The 22,836-nt window shown below is 36.7% G+C and overlaps 1 protein-coding gene, 1 long non-coding RNA gene and 1 pseudogene across 4 annotated transcripts in view; 1 reads left to right on the top strand and 2 right to left on the bottom strand.

The window, feature by feature from the left end:
* Window positions 1-22,836, top strand: part of MKLN1 (muskelin 1) — a 320,256-nt gene that overhangs the window by 39,193 nt on the left and 258,227 nt on the right. The window lies entirely within an intron of this gene.
* LOC116154072 (uncharacterized) overlaps window positions 1-22,836 on the bottom strand; it is a 110,503-nt gene that overhangs the window by 6,962 nt on the left and 80,705 nt on the right. The window contains exon 3 of the long non-coding RNA XR_004137922.2: window positions 16,746-16,858. This is a non-coding gene — a long non-coding RNA (uncharacterized LOC116154072). The remainder of the gene's footprint in view (window positions 1-16,745; window positions 16,859-22,836) is intronic.
* LOC116154162 (U6 spliceosomal RNA) lies at window positions 5,061-5,175 on the bottom strand (annotated as a pseudogene).

Genomic DNA, 22,836 nt, shown 5'->3' with positions numbered 1-22,836 from the left:
TAAAAAGCTGGTTAGCAACAAGGAAAATGCTTACGAAATGTTATATTTAAGAGAACAGGAGCCACAATTGTATACAGTATGATTTCAGCTATCTTTAAATATGCAAACGAAAAAAGACTATGAGGAAATGAACCCAAGTGCAGATATTAAATACATTAGGCTAATGGGATTATAGGCTTATTTTTTTTTCTAAATCTTTCAGATTTTCTGTATTTAGGTTATATCCTTTCTGTAATGTGGCTATGTTATTTTTTAAAATAATCATTTTTTAACGATCAAAAGAAACTGAGCTGGTACAAGTGAGCTCATCCTCTGGACTGCGTGGTCAGGTATCAGCGGTTACTCTGAGTTTCTTAGCTCCCCCACCTCCTCACTCCTGACTGCTTCCACTCCTCCACTTGCCTGCATGATTTCAGACTGTGTCCTCCTGGTTGTGATGGTCACAATCATGAAACAACAGCGGCAGAAAGAACACAGTCTGCCCTGTGCCTCTTGATACTTACATGCATGGAGTGAGGCTAAGCCTCCTTATCCATGTTTCCTTCCTTTTTTTCTTATTTTAGATACCTCTTCCCCCACTGGTAGACATTTAAGGTTCTTACTTTGCTTTTCTACACAGTGCTTATCACCATCTGATACAGTGTGTATTTACTTGTTTTACTATCACAGCTTAGACACTGAAGTGGTTAAAAAAAGAAATAATACAATATCTACCTACTAAGTGTCAGGTAAGCTCCTTATATGTATTACCTCAGTTTATCCTTATAAATCAGCAAAATAAATGTTACTTGTATTTTAGGAATGAAAAAAACTGAGGCTTAAGCTAAACAACTTGCCCAAGCTCACACATCTAGGAGGTTACCAAGTTGGAATCTTTCTGGTCTCAAGCCCTATACCCTTAGCCTTTACACTGATGAACACATGTTAATTATGAAGATAGACTAGGTTAATTTATTATGTAGACATTGCCCAGGTGAAGTAAGCAATTGAATAATTGAGTATTTCAACCTGAAACTCTCAATTAATTGATGACGAGTGCCTTTGTGTCTGAATTAACCAGCTCATCGCTTTAGATTTTCTCACTGTATTCCACAGTGTCTCAATAACTATTAGAGACCTTGAAATTATCAATTTGAAGTATTTTAAATATTTTGGATATCTGCAGTATTCTAAGTATTTACTTATTAACTGAAATAATTTTACCTGTCTTCATTAACAGCCTCCACTGAAGGACTTAGAAGCTCTCCTTTGGAACCAAGAGCAACTTTTTTTTGATAAAACAAATCCTTAGTTATCAAATATTAAGTTAGATGTTTTCAACTGGTTATTTGGACTAAAGAATTGAGACTATTAATAGAAGATATATAAGATGTCAAAAGGAATGTAAAATCCAGTTATGACTAATGCTATTTCAGAGGAAATTTTAACAAAAAGAGATTTTCCATTTAATAACCCATTTATTTCAAGCAACAGTCAGTTTTATAAAGATTCTAAGCAAATTTGTTGTAATGAGAGTGAAGGAGTTGAAAAGAATTTTCCAAGACATGTCACTCATAATGTTCACCACTATCATATCTCAGCAGTATTCTTGTCTGCCTTCTTTGGCTGAAGTTCCTTGTAGGAAACTCCTGACATAGATGTTAGAAGTCATAACATGATCATCCTCATCATAGCGAATATTTTTGAGAACTTACTATAAGCCAGACTTTGCTACCTATTGTACTTGATTATCTCATTTTAATGCTCAGTATCCAATAAAGTAGGCACTATTGTTATATCCATTTTATAGATAAAGGAACTGAGGCACAAAGGTATTAAGTAACTTGTTGAAGAGACAGTGTTTTAAAATGAAACAGAAGCTATGTTTTACTAGTTATTTCGCCTTCTCTGTGAGCTGAGAGAATAACATTTTTAAAAGGAGTGTCAAGTGTGACTTTACAGCTTTTATGTTAAAAGGAGGAGTGAAAGGCTTTTTGAATTGTTGTGGCTGTTATGCCAGTGAGTAATTCCAGTGGAGAAGTGGTCCAGTGAGAGTTGAAATTTTAAAACCATAAGTCTGAGAGAGTGTGTTTTCCTTAGTCTGTGCTTCCCTCACAACTCCTTCCCCTATCAGCCTGTGCTGTAAACGCCCCTTTGCTGTAAGAGTGTTTTAACTGGTGGAGCTGTCCTTGGTCTGAGGTATCAGAGAAGGAATAGTTCGCCTGGGGTCTCTGACTTCTCACAAAGTTACTGGGCTTCTCAGTTGATTCGTAGAAATCTGCCAACCCATCATGTAGAACAGATTAGGAGAATTCTTAGGAGAGACCATTAAAACTGTAAAGTACTTCATTACAGTACATTTTTTACTTTTCTCTCCACTTAAGCGGAGCTTTCTCACTTAGGTCAGGAAATGGGGACCCTGAAGTTCACTTACCTCAATAAAATAGTTTTGAATACATACTTTGTGCCTAATACAGTTCTAAACACCACAAAAGATGAAGATAAGTTCCTGCCCTCAAAGACTTTACATTCCAGTGATAAGACTCACACATAATATAGTTTAAACAGTCGATGTCATAAAGAGATGGATGAGAAGCCAATAGAGTGCCATGGGTACCAAGAATTAAAAGTTCAAAGCAGAGTAATGAGAGACCAAGGAGGATGCTAAAGCAGTGGGGTGGGGGTGGGGGGCCTTCAGGGAACAGGAGATTTTATATAGGTCTTAAAGAGGAGGAAGCTAGCTACAGAACAGAGTAGTTTGAATCCACTTATCTAAAAATGAAGCAAACAAAAACTATATGTGTATATTAAATGCAGAGAGAAATTGTTGGAAAGATACCAGCAAAATGGGAGGAGGGAGTGTGGTCAGCAGGTGGTGGGGGAGGGGAGGGAAGGGCTAAAATTCACAAGGACTTTCAGTTTTTGCTGTACATATACTTCCATATTGTTTGAATACTTTCCTAAAGAGAATGTAGTCGTGCATTATTTTGTTTAATTAAAATATACAAATTTTACAAAAAAGAATGAGTAGGCTTGGGTTTGTTAAGCAAAAGGAAGAAAATATTCCAGGTAAGAACAACTTGCATCAATGCCTGAAGGTAGAAAGGTACGGGGTACATTTGGGGAACAATGAATAGGCAAGCGAGACCAGCACAGAAGGGATGTGGTAGAAGGGTAAATTGGGACCAGTGGAGAAAGGCTATGATTGCAAGATCTAAGATTGTGAGCCTTTCATCTTTGACTGGAAGAAATGAAGAACCGTTAAAGGATTTGCTTTGGGGCTGATTAATATAGGTGAACAAGGATTCATTTATCAGTGAGCATACTTGATGACCCAGCAAAGTTAAAGAATATGAATTCAAGTCTGCCTATCTTGAACACCACAAATGGCCATAGAAATGTCTCCTATAGTAACTGGGGCAAGAAAGACTCTGACTTAGGCAAACCTGTTGTTAAGATTCTTCAGAAACCACTAAAAGAAATGCTGTCAAATGCAGTTGGGGAGCAGCCACTTATATTTGATCCACAGTATTAGTTTCACCATAAATCTCTGTGTAATGTTTGACATCTATGATAAATATTTCAAATGTATGAGGGAGATTTCAACTCCTAGCATATGAGGAATGGCTGAGTTAAATTTATAAAATTTGAGTAAAACTTACTGGATTTTAAAAATGAAAGTCAGATTATTCTGTAATATGGTATTTGTTTTAGTTAGTTTGTCTTTTCCTTGGTGAATTGGTGAAATCAATATTTTCTTTAAACTTCTGCTTATAATTATAGCACTATTCAAACACTGTGTGTGTACACATTATATTTTATTCACACACACACACACACACACACACAGAGGCAGCAGAGTAATCATGCAACAGATAGAGTATAACAAAAATCTTGAGCTGCCTGGGATTGGGGGAGAAACTAACCTACAAGCCAATCTTGAAGGAAACATTAAATTTAATATGATGAAATATACTGTTGCTATTTAATCTTGAGTCATGTATTGTGACTCATTTTAAATGACTGGATTCTGGGTGAGGTGAATCTCTTTATTGACCAATAAATGGAAGAGGGACACATCAGAGTCTAGAATGATGATATGAGTTAGGTTTGAAAAAAAAAAAAAAAAGGTCTTTATTGCAAATTATCTCGTAACCTGAAGTGATGTTTGAGGAAGAAACTGACAATTAAATTTATTTTTTTCAGTTTTCATTTTCCCTCTTCTTCAAACTTAAAGATTTTTAATCTCCCATATTTCCCCTCATCACCACTCCCTACCCTGTCTATCTTTTTTCAGAGAGGCAGATGGCATTCTTAATAGGCAAAATTGGGTTTCCTTGCCTGGTGAAGAGAAAACAAGTATCAGGAGATAAGAAAGATCCAAAAAACAAAAGCTTTATAAATTACATGGAAAGAAAGATTCCTGATTTCATATGTTGCATTTCCCTCAGAACCCTTTCTTTGTTTTCTTTTTCTTTTTCCTTTTTTCTTTTTCTTTTTTTTTGTATGCTGTGTGTTTATTTTTATTTATTTATTTATTTATTTTATTGAGTTATAGTCATTTTACAATGTTGTGTCAAATTCCAGTGTAGAGCACAATTTTTCAGTTATACATGAACATAAATGTATTCATGTCACATTTTTTTTTTGCTGTGAGATACCACAAGATCTTGTATATATTTCTCTGTGCTATACAGTATAATCTTGTTTATCTAGTCTACATATGCCTGTCAGTATCTACAAATTTTGAAATCCCAGTCTGTCCCTTCCCACCCCCTGCCCCCTTGGCAACCACAAGTTTGTATTCTATGTCTATGAGTCTGTTTCTGTTTTGTATTTATGTTCTTTTTTTTTTTTTAATTCCACATGTGAGCGATCTCATATGGTATTTTTCTTTCTCTTTCTGGCTTACTTCACTTAGAATGACATTCTCCAGGAACATTCATTTGCTGCATATGGCATTATTTCATTCTTTTTATGGCTGAATAGTATTCCATTGTATAAATATACCACATCTTCTTTATCCAGTCATCTGTTGACGGACATTTAGGTTCTTTCCATGTCTTGGCTATTGTAAAAAGAAAAATATGGAACACTTCACGAATTTGCATATCATCCTTATGAAGGGACCACGCTAATCTTCTCTTCTTCTCTGTATCTTTCCAATTTTAGTACATGTGCTACCAAAGCGAGCACTTCTATGTTTTTCTTAATCCTTCTCTATCTTTTAAAATTACTTTGTGGCATCTCTTCCTATCTCGGGGATGAGGGCAGCATAAAGTTATCTGTTTTCCATGTGTTGGGAGAAGGCAGGAATGCAAGATGACCCTGTGCTTACATGATTAGATAGACTCATATACATTTTAGGAGGACAATTTTGGGGACCAAAAAAATTATCCGGGGGAGGGTATAGCTCAGTGGTAGAGCACATGCCTAGCATGCACAAGAGTCTGGATTTAAGCCCCATTACCTCCATTAAGAAAAAAGTAAATGAATAAATGAAATCTAATTACTCTCCAAAAAAATTCTGTTAAAAAAAATCTTCTAAACCAAAAAAAAAAACACAAAAAAATAAAAAAAAAACATTATTTTAATGTAGTTCTTAACACTGATTTTCTCAGTTCCATCCAGTAAATATATATTACTATCTCAAGCTGAATTTTTAAAAAATTCATGTAGTCCTGATAGGATTGTGCTAATCAACCGGGTTACAGAAGGAGTACAGATTCTGAGCTTCTAGGACAATTCAAACAGAGGAAGTCTGTTCTCTGCTTCTCTCCTCTCTGTTTTTGTTTCTCTGTCTCTCCTCCCCAGTCTGTCTTCCACCCTGATAAATGGGCACCCTATATATATCTTCATTTGGGAAGCAATACATGGTTTGAATTGTATCTAAGTCTGAACCCCCATAGTTGGAAAAAAAACTTCTTCCTGAGTCTAATGTTCTCTTACACATGGAAAGAAGATGGAGCTTCTGTGAATGACAACAGCTTAAGCAAAAGCTGAGAAAGGATATTTATGAGTGCAGAAGTTGGTGAGAAGGTCATTCTCAGCAGAAAAATGGGAGCTGATTTTGCAATCACACAAAACCTTTTTTTAAAGAGAGCAAAGAGTGAAGACTGGTGAAGATTTGATACACTAAGATAATGCTGAGAGAAATTAGCAACAGCTAGAGAGGTAGGAAATATTTTGGACCAAAAAATTAACCACCCTCAGTTTACCTATCTGTACATCAACATGTTTGAGATAAAACCATAGAAAAATATGCAAACACATAAATATTACTCTGCTGATGCTATTACAGGTCCCCAAAAGCAAAGGAATGAATACCCTGTTCATTCCCAGTTGACATCACATAGTTTATCAATGGCTTGTGACCTGAAATGAGTTAAGAAACTTACTATCTTCAGTTCATTTCTGCTTTCCCTCTAAGTTCAGGGATAAAACTTTTAAGTCTCTCATTTATGTAGTATGTCCATTAAATTTAATTTTATTAAAATATATAAACATATTCAATACTTATAATTTATATAGCCTGTATGTTTATAATTTACTTATATGAAATAATTATTATAATATACAATTAATTGTATTTTCTGTTGTATTTATAATACCATTAATATAGTCATGTATTTTCATATATTACTGTACTTGCTCATGAAAATCCTTTTTTTGACCTATTTAAAAATACTATAAATACTTCAATATTTTGCTTTTGTGATTAAAAAATGTTTTATTTTGTGAGGTTTTTTAAAAAAAATTGATATGTTTTTTCTTTTTGTATCCAATAGCTAAATTTAGAGGTTCTGCCTTATGTCACAAATAATCCTTGTTGGTACAAAAAGTTTATATTTGGGGGACCATAGATACTTCTTGTCCTTTAAGCCTTATTTATGAAATTTTTGTCAATTGTTTCCTAATGTCCCTCTCATTAGCTTGCCAGCAATAGGCAAAAATAAAGCTGGGGCTGTGTCATAAAAATTCACTGGCCCACATTCATCCTTTTTCAGCAGAGTTTACTCAATAGTGTTCCCCATTCAGCTACTGTGCCAGCCAACGGAAACAGCTAGTTGTTGTCTGAAATGAAGAATAATTGGAAACATGGTGCCTGTTTCTTTTCCTGCAAGTAACAATTCATCCATTTAACATTCTTTTGGTGCTCTGGAATACTGTGCTAGACGGCGTTGTGTTCACTGCTCAGTGGAGGCCAAACGGGGAAATGTTAACCTTCTATCCTGCCCTGACCCTCCCAACGGAAACAGTGACAGCCATCTGATGGCCTGGCACCTCTGCCTAGAGTTAGTTACAAATGGTATTAACAGCTTTATGCAGGTAAATGGACATCAAGCTGGAAAATGCTAGGCCCAGAGGGATAATAATATTCATAAAAGATAACTTTCTATCTGTTATGACCCTAACTCTAGAGACAAAAGCACAAAGCCCAGAAAGGTTAAGTAACTCGCCCAAGGTCACACAGCCAGCAAGCTGGAGAACAAACTGTCTGGTTCCATCACCTTTCTTCTGTACCCAAACCACAATATGCTTTCAACTTTGATGGCCAAGTACATGACTGATTTTGTAAGTGTTCCATACACATATAAAAAGATTGCATATTCTCTTTTTGTAAGGTATAAATTTATGGGTTTTTATATTATATACTAAACACACATATATACTCTTACATACATGCATATATAATAAGCTTATAGATTATATCATTCTAGTCTTACTTGCTTTTGACTTCATATATCAAATTTTGAAAGAGGTGGCTACCTACTGCTAAGGCTGTAATTTTTATCAAATTATGCTTGTCTTTCTAGTAGTTTTGGTTTGTTAAAAAATTTGCACTGTTTTTTAGTTCTTAATAGCTTACAACTATTATATTTTTTCATGTTTATATCCATACCACAGGAAATTGAGCTGGCTGCATAAAAATGATACTGAAATAATAGTGGCTTAAATAAATAGAAATGTATTTTTCTTAAACATGACAGTAAAAGAAGTTCAGAGCTGGTAGAGTGGTTCCATGGTCATCTGGAATACAAGCTCCATTTGTTTTTCTGTTTTGTTACCTTTAGTAAGTGGTGTTTGTTCTCCCAGTCATGGTTGCAAGATGGTTCCTGCAGCTCCAGCCATCACATACATATCCCAGTCAGAAGGAAAAAGAAGAAGGCAGAAAGGAATAGCTTCCAGCTGAATTAGACTTCAACAGGCCCCACTCACAAACTTCTGCTTACAACTTATTGTCCACCCCTAACTGTAAAAGAGGATGGGAAAAATAATTTGTGTCTGGATACATTGCTATGACAAATTAAATCGAGGTTTTGTTAGGAAGGCTGACAAGGAATGGACATTGCATAGGCATCTTAGCAATCTTTGCTACAGTGCCTTTAATCATTCCATCCTCTTGTGCCTATGTAATATTAGCTTTGGGCCTGGAATTTGATATTAATATTGTTATTTATGTTTCTGGATTGGCCTGACATATGTCGGCCCAATTATTTATCTTCAAACTTCCTTTGTTACTTTATTTGAAGTAAGTTTCTTATACATAGCTTAATTTTGGGTTTGGAGCGTTATCTGAAAGTTTGTTTTTTGAAAGGGAAATGCAACTCATTCAAATTTTTAGTGACACACTTATTTTTATTCATTCCTTTTTATTAATTAAGAATAAGAAAACTTATTATACCTTATTGTTGTTTCTCCTCCCCGTCCCCTTGCTTTCCTTAGGTTCACTGGCTTGATCCTTTTTTAAAAGTTTTTTCCCCCTATCTGTTAAGTTGAAAGTGCTTACTTCCCTTCAGTAAATACATGCTTTTTTTCTGACTGAGTAACCATATCCCTGTATCGCAGAGATTCATTGTGAACATGCTGAGGAAGAAATGCAATTTATTTCTTCCATAGTGAAGTAAGGTCATTGGCACAATGCACTCATTAAGGAAGTTTTTTCCTCACTCCCTTCAATATCACACGTAGACAGCACGTAGACAGCAAGGAACTCTCTTAAGCAGAGCTGGAGATGAGCCCAGTTCTGACTGAGCGCCACCTCTGTGTGCAGCACTTTCCAGATTCCTTTCAGAGTCTAACTACTGAAGCACAAAGGAAAGCTATTATCCTGGACTCTAAAAGTTCACATGGGAATGAATTATGATAAGTATTCACCATTACACTTCTCTGAGTCTTTACTGAATGCAAAACAAGTCACCATGAATAATAAAGCAAATAACAATAATGAGTAACACTGCATTATACTTCGTGGCTTGCTATCCCCAATGCATTTGGTTTAAAAGTTTTAAAACCTTTTTCTTTGGAGGGCTTGAGCTGTACAAAGTTTTTGACAGTTCTGCAAGGAACTTGCCTATGAAATTTAGCTTTAGATTACTTGGTGAAATTATTAAGCCTTTTTTTGATACTTTTACATTTACCTGAATATATTACTTGTTAAAGGAGCTTTTTTTCTCTCATCTGGCTCCAAATTATGCCTTCCACCTCATGCCACAGCAGTACGTTTGTTCCCAAGAGCAATCAAAGGATCCCAAAATTGAGCAAATGGTTGTGTGTTAACATCTAGGTAGGAATTTTACTGTTTTTACCATGGGAACTATATAAAAGAAGAAATCAAAGTTTTGTTAAAGCCATATAACTTCTACTCAATTTCATCATTCTAATTTATGTCTTTTTAAAAATTATTATTATTTTAGATTTCCTGTGGGTATGATTTGGCTACAAATTGGTATACATTTTGATAAATCTTAGAGTAATAATTTTATAGAGCAAACTATTTGTACTCTGCAAAAACTTATATATATATATATATTCACATAAATAAGTTAACCTATTACATACAAGAAAGTCTCCACCTTAAAACATCTGGATTGTAATATTTGTCCCTGAGACTCTCTCTGCCTTTAGTATCAAGAATGGAGTGACCTTCTCATTCTGCCACCTGTTACATAGTGTTGGGGCAAAGGGACAAAGTATCAGATCTGTTGCTAGAAGTGTTTCCTTTCCCATCGTAACTCTTTGCCTGTAAGATTTTAGGCAAAGAGAGCAAGGCACAGTGTTATAGGAAGAGAATAATTAATAGATTAATTAATTTAAAATCTACTATTGCTTCCTCTTCTTAAGTATTTTTCCTCTAGTATTGACCATAAAAGGAGCTGGGCTCACTTCAGCCCCAGAGAAATGAGAGAGATTTGAGATTGAGAAAGAAAAGTATCTGATGAAAATAAAATTATTTTAGGAAAATATATATCAATAAACATGCTGTCACATTTGATCATTAAGATTTATTGGCATCTAGTGTGAATTTAATTTGACTGGCTACTAATGCTGATTAAATATCAGGCTTCACAAGATTGACCATATGTTGAAGCTGGATGACTGACAGGTTCATAAGAATGGAAGGTGGGTGCATTTTTACTATTCTTTCTCCTGCGGGGTATGTTTGACATTTTCTATAACAAAAAGTTGGTGAGGGGGAGTGTGTCTATAGCTCAGTGGTAGAGTGCATGCTCAGCATGAATGAGGTTTGGGTTCAATCCCCAGTACTTCCATTAAAATAATTTTTTTTTTAAGTTTTGAAAAGAAAGTAAATGAAGTTTCTGAAAACTATTCTACATTGCTTGATTCTGAAAAAGAGATTCCTCTTTTTATGGCCTATAAAAAGAGAATCATAAATATCTTCATCAATGGAGTTCAAAACTGGTCTGGATTCAATATGCCAACAAAATATTTCAACCCTGCAGTTGACACTGTATAATTAAACCTGGGGGAAAAAATCAGCTTGCATAGCTTTCATGAATTAATTGAAAACACTAAAATTGAAAAATTTCAGGAAGAGATGACAATACTTACCAGAAACAAGTCATCAGTTCTCTAGTTATTTTTACTTTCATGTTGTTAGACCCAGAGTATTAGATGAGAAGTCAGAAATCTCTATAAGCTAATCCCCAGAATATACAACTCATTTTATGTCTCAGTGTCTCTATTTTTTTTCTCCAGTTAAGTGAGTAGAAGATCTACAACTAAACTATATCTTCCAGAAACATTTGAGGAATAATCATGTTTGAAAGATTTTTCTAATGTATCATATAGAATTCTGTTACTGCAGAGGGATCATCTCCTCTGCTAAGAACAAATAGAAAAGAAAGAATATAGATAAGTGAATAACTCTAAAAGTCAGTTTCATAGTGTCATCTCTTTGTAAAAATTTCTCATACAAGGTGTCACGTTTTTCATTTTCTTCTCAGCTGGCCTGGGCTTAGAGTGATGCTCTGTCACTCTCATATCTGAAGCACATGCTAGAATAGAGAAACATACGTAATCCTTGCCTTGGGTACAATTTGAGGGCATTGATGTAGCACAGAAAGGTTCTGAAATCCTAGGGGGTTACAAATGCATTGATCTAGGAGCCCTATGTGATAGATGTGACCATGGCATGCTTTGTGACTTTTTGGTTGGTTTGCTTAGATTTCAATTAAATTTTAAAGTAACTACCAGGTGAAATACACTAGGGGACATTTTACACAGTTTCAAGAAGATGTGGAGTGGCTTTGCCACTCAGATAAAATTAAATCCTAAGAAATAAAACCCCCAAAGGAACTGAATAGAGGGGAGAAGGAAAGATAATAACTTATCGTTAAAAATCAATCAGATATTTACTAAGTGCTTCTACTGAAGATTTCTCACATTTCAGTAGCTAGCAAATCTTGATTTGCAAGATACTTTCACATACGTTATCTTATTTGATCCTCCCAACAAACTGGTAAGGTAAGTGGGGCAGTCTTAAGATGAGGAAATTGCTTTTCAGAGGCTTATGTGCTTCCTTCAGCCCTTATTCCCAGCTGAAGGGGCAGAGGCAGAGAAGCTACCTAGGACTTCAGATATCCTCCTGTGGTCATTCCCCTTTGACCACCGGTATTGCACTCTTCCATTCTGTGTTTGGTCAGAGGATTCAAAAGAAGTCAAGACATGATCCCTGCCCTCCATGTGTTCATGATCTAGATTAGAAAAATACAAGTTTTATATAAGGAAACAAGCAGAGAACAAAGTGTTAAATTGTATGAAATGGGCTATAAATACAGTAACTCTGGATTCCCTTAATTAAAAAATAAGATGCTATAAATTCTACCAAAGTGCTGAAAAATGTGTTTGTAGGTGCCCAAGAACACTGGTCAACTGGATGTTTCTCAAGTCTTCCAGCCAGGCCATCAGTGCTTTCCTGGAAAGTCCCATGATTAATTTCTAACTGGGAGGAGAGCCGGTAGAGGAGAAAGGGGAAGAGAAGATCTTCTTACACCATGTCATGTCTTGCAGGAACAGTCTCGCACGGCTCAGCAGTGTCACATGGTTGCTTGTAAGAGCCAATTCTTGAATCGTCAAATATTCTTATAGGCCTCTGCTGTGCCTCAAACTGAGAACTGGAGGCTTGTGAGCACTAGTCCTGGCCCTGGCACATCTTTGTTAGGCCCTCTAAGCCATCAGTGGAGGCCACCATCAAGTTGCCTTTTTGCCTCCTCTTATTTACCTAATTGCAAAGGGAGTAAAGAGGGATTCTGAAGAAAACTGCCTGGAGGCAGGAGATTAGGCACATTTGTTCTACACTCAGAGGGACCAGCTGTGTATGGAAGGGACATACCCACTTGAGAGGAGGAGAAGGTGGTGGAAGAAATCAGCTTGGAGTTCCAATGCTGTGTAACGTTGTGTGAGTAAATGCGAAGGTGCACTTTGGAGGCACTATCAACATCTCTAACAACGTTGGTCGCTTATACTGAGCATCTGAGGGCAAATGTGAACATGATTCTGAGTCCTAGTCCAAGCACATACCTGGTACCACCAGACCACACATGTCCTCAAAGATGCATCTTTTGAATTATTTTTCCAAGAGTGCCAATGGGTTTATGCTGAGTCACTCAAGCTTTCATTTCATCCAGTGGTTGTGAACGTGGGCTCTGGAACCAGCTCTGTCACACCTAGCGGTGTGACCTTGGGCAAGTTACTTAAAAATTCTCTACACCTCCAATTCCCCATATATGAAATGATGATAAGTATACTAGCCACCCCAGAAAGTCGTTACGAAAATTAAATTAGATTAGATGTATAAAGAGCTTAGAACACTGCCAAGCACATATTATGTACTCTGTGCTAGCTATTTTCATTCATTCATTAATCTAATATTAATTTAAAATCTCTGCTCTGGACATGCTAGATGTTGAGAAGTTAAGACAAATAAGACACAATGTGCCCTCAGTGGGCTTATACTCTGTAGTATAGGCTTGTGTTTTATTTATCTTTTTTGCCTAGCACAAGAGTTGTGAGGTATTTGATAAACATCTTTGAATGTATGATTGGATTGGAGAAACAGGCAAGTATACTGATAATTGCAGTTAAATGGCTATATTTAATATTGTCTGATATGTAGTAAGTGCCTGGCACCATACAAGCATTTTTAACAATTTTAATTATTAACTTAGTAGAATAAATGCGAGACTGAGTGTGTGGACTGGATGGAGGCTGAGGGCGAGGAGGTGGAGGTGCACTCAGGGAAGTCTTCCAAGAGGCAGTATCATTGAGCTGAGTTCTGATCAGCGAGTGGGCGTTAGCCAGTAAGAGAAGAGGGCTAAGTGTGTTCCAGGCAGAAGGAACATTGTGTGCAGAGCTAGAGAGGCGTGAAATAGCACAATACATTCAGGGAGCTCCAAGTAGGCAAGTACGAAAGGAGCCCCATCCTCCTTGTGACAGACAGCATGCATTTGTTAAATGAGTAGTTAAGATTAGAGGCTGGGAAATGAAACAAACAAATGAGACATCACTTGTGTCACCCCGGCCTTTAGCATTAACTAAATACAGAGTCATGGAATAAGTGGCTAGGAAGTTTTAAGTTGTTCACTATAGTACTTGCCTTAGTACAAATGCTGTTAGTCTATATGGCATTGCTTTATAGTCAGTCCCTTCTTGTTTTCTGATGGAGGAAATAAATTCACTTAATTTATCTGTTTTTTTTTTTCCAAAGTAATTGAGATGAATTACAATAACATTGATAGGATCGTGGTTATAGGTGAAGATGTTTTTGCACAGTAACATAGATTGCTTTAGATCAGGGGTTAGCAAACTGTGGCCTAAGGGCCAAATCTGATCCACTGCCAGTTTTTATAATTAGGCTTTTTGGGAACACAGCCATGCCCATTTGTTTACACACAGTCTAGAGCTGCGTTAGCACTACAGTGGGGGAGTTGAGTAGTTGTGACAGAGACTATGGCCTGCAAAGCCTAAAATATTTACTAGTTGGCTCTTTATAGAAAATGTTTGCCAGTCTTGCTCTAGAGTCATCTCTTCCAATCTGATAAGTAAAAACCACCCAAATATTTAAAACAGGGGATTGATTTGGTTTTAGAACCAACATGGCAAACAGTAGGTTATTAAATTTTTAAAATTCACTACCGAGGAGAGAGAAGATTACAAATATGTTAGCCATAAAAGGTACAATAAACATGAATAAATGAATGAACACAGATTCTGTGACTGGACTTCAAATTTGACTCTGAGCTTCCTGAAAGCCAGGGGGGAAAAAACCAAAGAATGGAATTGGTTATCTGTATTAGTTACTTATTGCTTCATAACTTATATGAATATTATTGCTTAAAACTTAGTGGTTTAAAATAACTACCATTTACTGTTTCTCATGGGACCATGAGTTGGCTAGATGGTTCTGTTAATCTAGCCTGGGCCTGGCTGATCTTGGTGGGTTTGCTCATGCATTTGTGGTCAGCTGGTATGTTAGCTCTGGGCAGGCTGGGCTGGGCTGGCTTCAGCTAGGATTGCTCATCTCTATGCCACACGATCTCTCATCCTCCAGGAGGCTAGCTGGAGCTTATTCACATAGCAGTGGCAGTTTCCAAGAAAGAGGAAGCACGCACTTGAGACTTAGGCTTGGAACTGGTATACCACAGCTTGAGTTACATTCCAGTGGCCAAAGCAAGTCAAATGGCCAGCCCAGATTCAAAGCGGGGGGAGACAGACTCTAACAAGGGTGGGGAGAAGCTGCAAAGTCACATTACAAGGGGGCAGGGAACCAGGAGGGAGAGAACTGGGGCTGTGATTGAAATCAATCAATCAGCATCTAAACCTGCACGCATTCCAACCATAAATTTAAAATAACAAAGTTGTCTCAGTGGCCTAACGTGGAAAGGAGTATTCATCATACGTCTGTTCAGCCCCACCCAAAGATATGAATCATCACTGTCTTCAGCTAAGAGGACCAATGTCTTCTTGCTAATGACAGATGCAGAGGAGTGGAAGGAAGCCTGTCAGAAATGTGACAGCATATCAGATGAGACCCAGACCCATATTAAAATACTATCTTGATGAATTTCCCCAGGGCATCAGACTTGGTTTTAATGAGTTAAGGGGATAAGGAAAACCACTATCATAGAAGTAACCTAAACTAAATGTTAGCCTCTGCAACTACAGACCTATAATATTCTTGCTGACCATTCCCACTCCCACTTCCATTATCAGGTGGTATTAAAATTGGTCACTGTTTTCAAAGGCAACATTGCTATCTATAGATATGGATGTGATTGAAAAGATGGAAAAAAGTCTCTTAAAAACTCACTAGCCATGTGATGATTTTTTTAAATTTATTACTTTTATTACTTTAAAAATTTTTTATTTTAAAAAATTTAAAAATTTATTTCATTATTATCAAACTTGCCCTAATAAATAATGTTAAGTATTAAATAGCAACAATGATGTCAGGAATCCTTAACTGTTCTTTTTATGGTACCATGGTACCAAGAGAGTAAACATGAGTAGCCCTTGCTCCTTAGAGTTATTCAGAGTCCCCCAAAACTTAAAAAAAAAAAAGGCAAAACATTAAAAACAAAAGCAAAACTCCAAAACCTTTTGGATAAAGCCACACAACCTAGGTTTGAGAACATTCTGGCCTAGAGCCAGTCAGGGTGCTTGGCCTTGTTTGCAAGAAGCTGACACATTTATACGTGGCCTTTCATGGAGCTGCCACCATCAGACTTGTGTCGTAGTAACAGCAGTGCATGGGGAGGAACATGACAGAATTTAGGGAACTATCAGACATCTGTTGACTTGGACATCAGGACCAGCTGTGAAGGGAAATCTACTTCACTTAGATCCAGTGAAAAAGCTACAGTCTAAGGGAAGAACTAAGCTGTTGACATTATTGAAGAGCTGAGGGCAAAACCTTGAGGATGCTTACAGATGACCAGTTTCTGGGAGGGTAGGGGAGAGGTAAGGCTACCTAAGGAAGGACAAATGAAGCTTTCAAAATTTGGTGTGCAGATGTATATGCATGACTGGGACATTGTGCTGTACACCAGAAATTGACACCTTGTAACTGACCGTACTTAAAAAAAAAAAACTTGGTGTGCAGAAAATTAGAATTTAACCCTGGGTGGGTCACAGAAGGTTTAAGTGATATAACATATAAAATACCTGGTGGGATGCTTAGAAAAGTAGATCGCAACATCTGTTGGTTCCTTTCCTTTCTCTGTATCTCCCACCCACCTTAGGGATTTCTTCAAAAACAAAAGACCTGCCAGCCAGCTGCCATTGGAAAGATGTCAAATAGGATAAGCTGCTGATAGATGGTTACCAATCAACAAAATTTACACTCAGGTGGATGGAGCAGGGCATGTCACCTTTCCTACCCCTCTCCTCATCACAGCTTGCAGGCAGCACAAAGACATTCCTTCCTTCCTGCAGAGGAAGTGTGTGTGTTCTCTCAGACCTACCTTGGCATTCCTTGATATCTTAGAGAAGCAGATGACCCCGGCTGAGCAAGACAGTCAGCAGAACAGCAGCCCTTGATGCTGCAATTGGAAATTTCCATTCTTTGCTTGCAGCTCTGGAAAAAAAAAAAAAAAATCTGAAGAGCCCAGTAGCTGGGAAATTTCCACAATGGAAAATTTTAACATATTCTTTAGCTCTAAACTATGCAGGTTTATAGAGACAATTTTTTTTCTTTTGGTTAATTTCCTTCTTTAACAATAATTTATGAACGTGGTAACACTACAGCTGTGGGAATAAGGAGGGCAAGATGACTTGGAAGGGAATGGGTATGGTGTGGCCAGTGGGAGGCTGTGCTATATACATGTTTGACCACCTGAACCATAGAAATGCGGATCACTACAAGACCCACTGGTTGGGAACTCATCCAAAACAGAGATAGTTTGCCCAGGAGCACTGCAGAGAAGTCTGTTTAGAGATTGGAAGTGGAAAGTGAATGGATACAACTTTGGAACAGGAGATGGTGAGTTCTGTTGCTGAAAAAAAGCAATCTCAGGCAGATCTCTTGAACCAGTGCTTCTTAACCTAAATGTGCACATGAATCACCTGGAAATCTGTTTAAGCTGTAGGTTCTGATTCAGTAGATCAAGGAAGGATGGGGCCTGAGACGCTATAATTCCAACTGGTTCCCAGGTGATGCTGATGCTGCCCTTCAGTGGTGCCCTTCGGAGGACCACTCTGTGAGTAGCCAGGCCATAGACCACACGTCCTCATCAGTGTGAGGCCAGCTTGCCTTCCGCAGCAAAGTACAGTCAAAGGGCAGCTGGAAATGAGCTCCCTTGGGGTTGTTTTCTCACATTACGAAGCTACGGTCTAAGAAAAGAACTGAATGTCTTTTGGAAAGATGCTTCATGCAAGTCTGGATAAAGTGGATCTTTTGAAATGTGGGGATGCAAGCAGTTATCAGGTACTAGCTGCAATTATTGAGGGGATACTGTTGGCCAGAAGGGTATAATGGGGAAAAGAAAATCTGGAGAATAAATTACATTCCTCCCAGCCAGAGTAATTGTCTCACTTTTATTAAAATAAAATAAAATAAAATAGGAATAGGAGAATTTTCCATTTTCTTAACAGCTGTCTCACCCACCTTTGCGCTCCCTGTTTTCCAGAAAGAGACAAAGACAGAGAGAGTGAGAGAGAGAGAGAGAGAGGGAGAGGGAGATCAAAATTTGTGGCATCTTTATTCCAGGGTGTTGATGATTCAGCATTGAAATGGACTTTATGATTACTTAACTAAGAGAGATTAGTTTGGGTTTTTTCTTACAATAGGTCCCAATGAGCAGTTATTTGCCTAAGAGCCATCTTACAACTTAACAGCCAATCAAATAGAATTGGCCTGATCTACCTTAAGTTCACATCTACTTAATAAAAAATATAATAATTATAATAAAATTTAACATTATGATGTGCTTACAGCAAGTGAGGCATTTGATCTTTAAAACAAGCTTATAAGACAAGTACCATTATCATACAGATGAGAAACTGGGATTTAGAGAGCTAAAGTGAATTGCTTGAGTTCCATACATTACAGCCAAGCAGGGAATAACCATCTCTGGCCAACCCCACTTACTCTATTGTTTTTTCCCAAATGGCACACCTACATCTCAGCTTCATTTCCCTTATCACAGACAGATGGATAGATACTCCTTCTCAAGTTTAACAACTTCACAGAGCTTGATTCAAATACTGAATGTGTTGTTAGTTGCTTACAGCTGCTATTTCTCTAGCTATGCTGTAAGTCCAGGCAAACTCTTTTGAAGAGCTCATTAAAACTGCTAAAATAAAGTCTTAGAAGCAGGTGCATTCATTAGCTGAAATGCAGACGATTATGTTAATATCGCATTCAGGTGACAAATTTAAAGCCATCAAAATCATGGAGGATAAAAGGATTTTTTAAGCTAAAGTTAACTTCTTCCTTTGTAGGGCTCTTGGTTCCATTAAACATGTGACTGCCTTTGCAGCTGTCAACGTGGGGACCTCCAATGTTACCTCACAAAAATAAAGCCATTTTTTGCAGTCTCATATTTCCCTTACAATTTCTTGGGTCTCTTTTCAGGAAAAGAAAGGTAAAGAATTGCCTACAACCCTCTGCTACTTTCTAAATAGGAAATCTGGCATTTCATTTATAATCTATTGTCAGATTGAGCCCAGGGGTAGAAGAGACATTAAGAAGATGGTTAAAATACATGGACTATAATTTCAGGTTAGGATTCGATGGACCAACAGCTCTTTCACTTTGCCCTTTTTTTCTTAAAGAAATAGTGAGCATAAAATATGTATATGATCATACATATGTATTTTGATTATACATCAGAATGTTAGTGGTTACACTAGGATAACTTTGATTTTCTTTTTTTATGTGTATATTTTTGTATTTCTGAAATCTTCTACAATGAAAATGTATTACTCTGTAAGTTTAAAAAGTATTAAAAATTATTATGGAGCAACTAGACTCTCCACATTCAGTTGTTTCACCTATAAAATTGGGTTACTTTTTAATTGTCTAACACATGGGAACTGGATGAGATGTTTTCCCAATGTCCTTTCTTCTCAAATCTAGGATGTCTGTAGAAACATTGATTTCCCCCCCTTTTAGATGAAAACATAAGAAAAAGAGAGATGGTATCCAGCCACTTGTAAGAAAATTATAAACATGCTTATAGATTTTTATATCATTCTTCAAAACCTCAGTCAAATGGGGATTCATCAAAGTGAGTGCCACTTGCAAAGGGAAAAAGACGGCAGCCTTTTAGGGCCAAGTTTACTTTAAAATTTTTTAAGTTGTACACTCTGGAAAGTATTTGTAAGCTAAAACTTGACACATTCATTTTTTTTTTTTGAATGGTGTGCTACAATGACTGTATTACTGATGGCAAAACATAATAAAGCTGCTATAGAATTGAACCCATATACTTATAGGGCATGTTTACACATTGTGTGTGAGTCTAAAAAGCTTAAATTAACAAGCTGAAAGACTGCTTGTACAGTGTAATAGTCCTATTTTTACCTTCCTTCTTCTTCAACTCTTCTATCTCTCTGTATATTATTATTTTCTTTTTTCCTACATAATTTAAAAGACCATTGACCTCATTTAAAATTAAAAGCAATACAGAAAGCAGGAAAAATCTCCTTGGGGTGGGGCTGGGTAAGCATATACCTCTATATACATGTAAGCATACTGAATACATGAACACATAGCTGAATCTCTGCTCCAAACTGCTGTAAGTCTCATTAGCTGGGACTTCAACTGCTGGACAGCTCCGAGTCTCCTAGGAATATTTTCCCAACGACTCTATCTCTTGTTTAATTCACACAGAAGCTGCAAGTTCACGACCAAGTAGCCGGAAGAGACTCTTTATTCTTGCAATATGGTGCATCACCACTGTAAGTTTAGAGGGTGAACTTCAGAGCACAGAATTTTAAAATGAAAGGAACTTGAAAGGTCACATTAATCAAGTTTTCTTTAAATGTATGTCTCTCCTAGAGCATACCTATCTTATAGTCATCCAGCCTGACCTTGAAATTTTCCAATGACGGAAACCGTCCTACTTCTTTTCACTTTTAAACTGATAGATGAGTAGTTAGAGCACAAAAAGCATTAAAACCACAAGGCCAAAAAGGAAAAAGGAAAAAAGAATTATTCCTAATTCTGCCACTCTTTAAGATATCAACTATTTTTGAATTTCTGCTACCGATCCAGGATCTCCCAGTCTCGAGTAAATATAATCCTTTAAGGTCCGTGAGGAATGTAAAGAGACTGAACCATTTGACTTAAAGACATTTTGGAGAGCTTATTGGTCCATGGTTATCAATCACACCATGAGAGACCTTGAAAAGGGAAACTGTAAAGAATGTATAAGCCTCAGTACCACAGTGTTTCCTGGGTCTCTTCCTAATTCATCCCCTTTTGTCAATCTGACATCCATACAACAAAAGAAAATTTCTGAGATTATCTTATCCAGGGATCTTCCCAACATTTACAAATACTATCTAAATTGAGCAATGTGTTCCCAAGTTGCCTAAATTGTATATATAATGACATTCCTTTCAAAGGAAATCGGAGAGTTCAGCAGTATTCTGAAACAACTAGGTGTGACAAAACAAAGGACAAAAATAACAAGAAAATCCTTCAAAGATAGTGTCCCTAGTGGAAACAGTTAGATATCCTGCCTCTTCACATTGGCCATATGGGAGATTTTTTTTTAAATTTTAATTTTATTGAAATGTAGTTGATTTATAAGGTTAGTTTCAGGTGTACAGCATAGTGATTCAGTTATATATATATATGTGTATACACACACACACACACACACACACACACAAACACACACACACATTTATTTTCAGATTCTTTTCCATTATAGCTTATTACAAGAAATTGAATAGAATTCCCTCAGCTCTACAGTAGGTCCTCGTTGTTTATCTATTTTATATATAGTAGTGTGTATCTTCTAATCCCAAACACCTAGTTTATCCCTTCTCCATCTCTCCCCTTTGGTGACTATAATTTGTTCCCTGTGTCTGTGAATCTATTTCTGCTTTGTAAGTAAAATTCATATCTTTTTTAAGATTCTGCATAAAAATGATATCATATGATATTTGTCATTCTCTGACTGACTTACTTCACTTAATATGATAATCTCAAGGTCCATCCATGTTGCTGCAAATAGCATTATTTCATTCTTTTTATGGCTTAACAATATTCCATTGTATATATATACCACATCTTCTTTATCCATTCATCTGTCGATGGACATTGAGGTTGTTTCCATGTCTTGGCTATTGTAAATAGTGCTAATGTGAACATTGGGGTGCATGTGTATTTTCAAATTACAGTTTTCTCCAGATATATGCCCAGGAGTGGGATTGCTTGATCATACAGTAAGTCTCTTTTTAGTTTTTTAGGGAACCTCCATACTGTCCTCCATAGTGGCTGCACCAATTTACATTCCCACCAGTAGTGTAGGAAGGTTCCTCCTCCACACAGTCTCCAGCATTTATTATTTATAGACTTTTTAATGATGGTGTGAGGTGATACCTCATTGTAATTTTGATTTGCATTTCTCTAATAATTAGAGATACTGAGCATCTATTCATGTGCATGTTGGCCATCTGGATGTCTTCTTTGGAGAAATGTCTATTTAGGTCTTCTGCCCACTTTTTGATTGGATCTTTTTTAATTTTATTTTTTAGTAAGCTGTATGAGCTGTTTGTATATTTTGGAAATTAGTCCCTTGTAGGTCACGTCATTTGCAAATATTTTCTCCCAGTCTGTAGGTTATCTTTTTGTTTTGTTTATGGTTTCATTTGCTGTGCAAAAGCTTTTAAGTTTAATTAGGTCCCATTTGTTTATTTTTGCTTTTAGTTCCATTACTCTAGGAAATAGATCCAAAAAATATTGCTGTCAAAGAGTGTTCTGCCTATGTTTTCCTCTAGGAGTTTTACAGTGTCCATTCTTACATTTAGGTCTTTAATCCATTTTGAATTAATTTTTGTATATGGTGTTAGACAATGTTCTGATTTCATTCTTTTACACATAGCTGTCCAGTTTTCCCAGCACCACTTATTGAAGAGACTGTGTTATCTCCATTGTATATACTTGCCTCTTTGTTGTAGATTAATTGACCATAAGTGCATGGGTTTATTTCTGGAGTTTCTATCCTGTTCCATTGATCTATGTGTCTGTCTTTGTTTCAGTACCATACTGTTTGATTACTGAAGTTTTGTATTATAGTCTGAAGTCAGGGAGCATGATTCCTCCAGCTCCGTTCTTCTTTCTCAAGACTGTTTTGATTATTCGGGATCTTTTGTGTTTCCATGCAAGGGAGATTCTTTCAAGATGATTTGTAATGATGAAAGTAGTGTTGAGTTTTGGGGAAGCAAATTTAGAAAGTCAATTAGCTAATAGAGAGGATAGAAGACTGTGACCTATAATTTTGGCTAAGTAAACAGAATGGAGAGGTTTCTTTAAATAAATGATTATTATCTTAATGAATTGTAAAAAGAAAAAAAAACTATTGAAAAAATTCAAACAAC

The sequence above is a fragment of the Camelus dromedarius genome, chromosome 7, assembly GCF_036321535.1.
Source record: "Camelus dromedarius isolate mCamDro1 chromosome 7, mCamDro1.pat, whole genome shotgun sequence".
Taxonomy (NCBI): domain Eukaryota; kingdom Metazoa; phylum Chordata; class Mammalia; order Artiodactyla; family Camelidae; genus Camelus; species Camelus dromedarius.
Note: the sequence above shows the minus strand (reverse complement) of the source record. Positions and strands in the feature narration are given on the sequence as shown.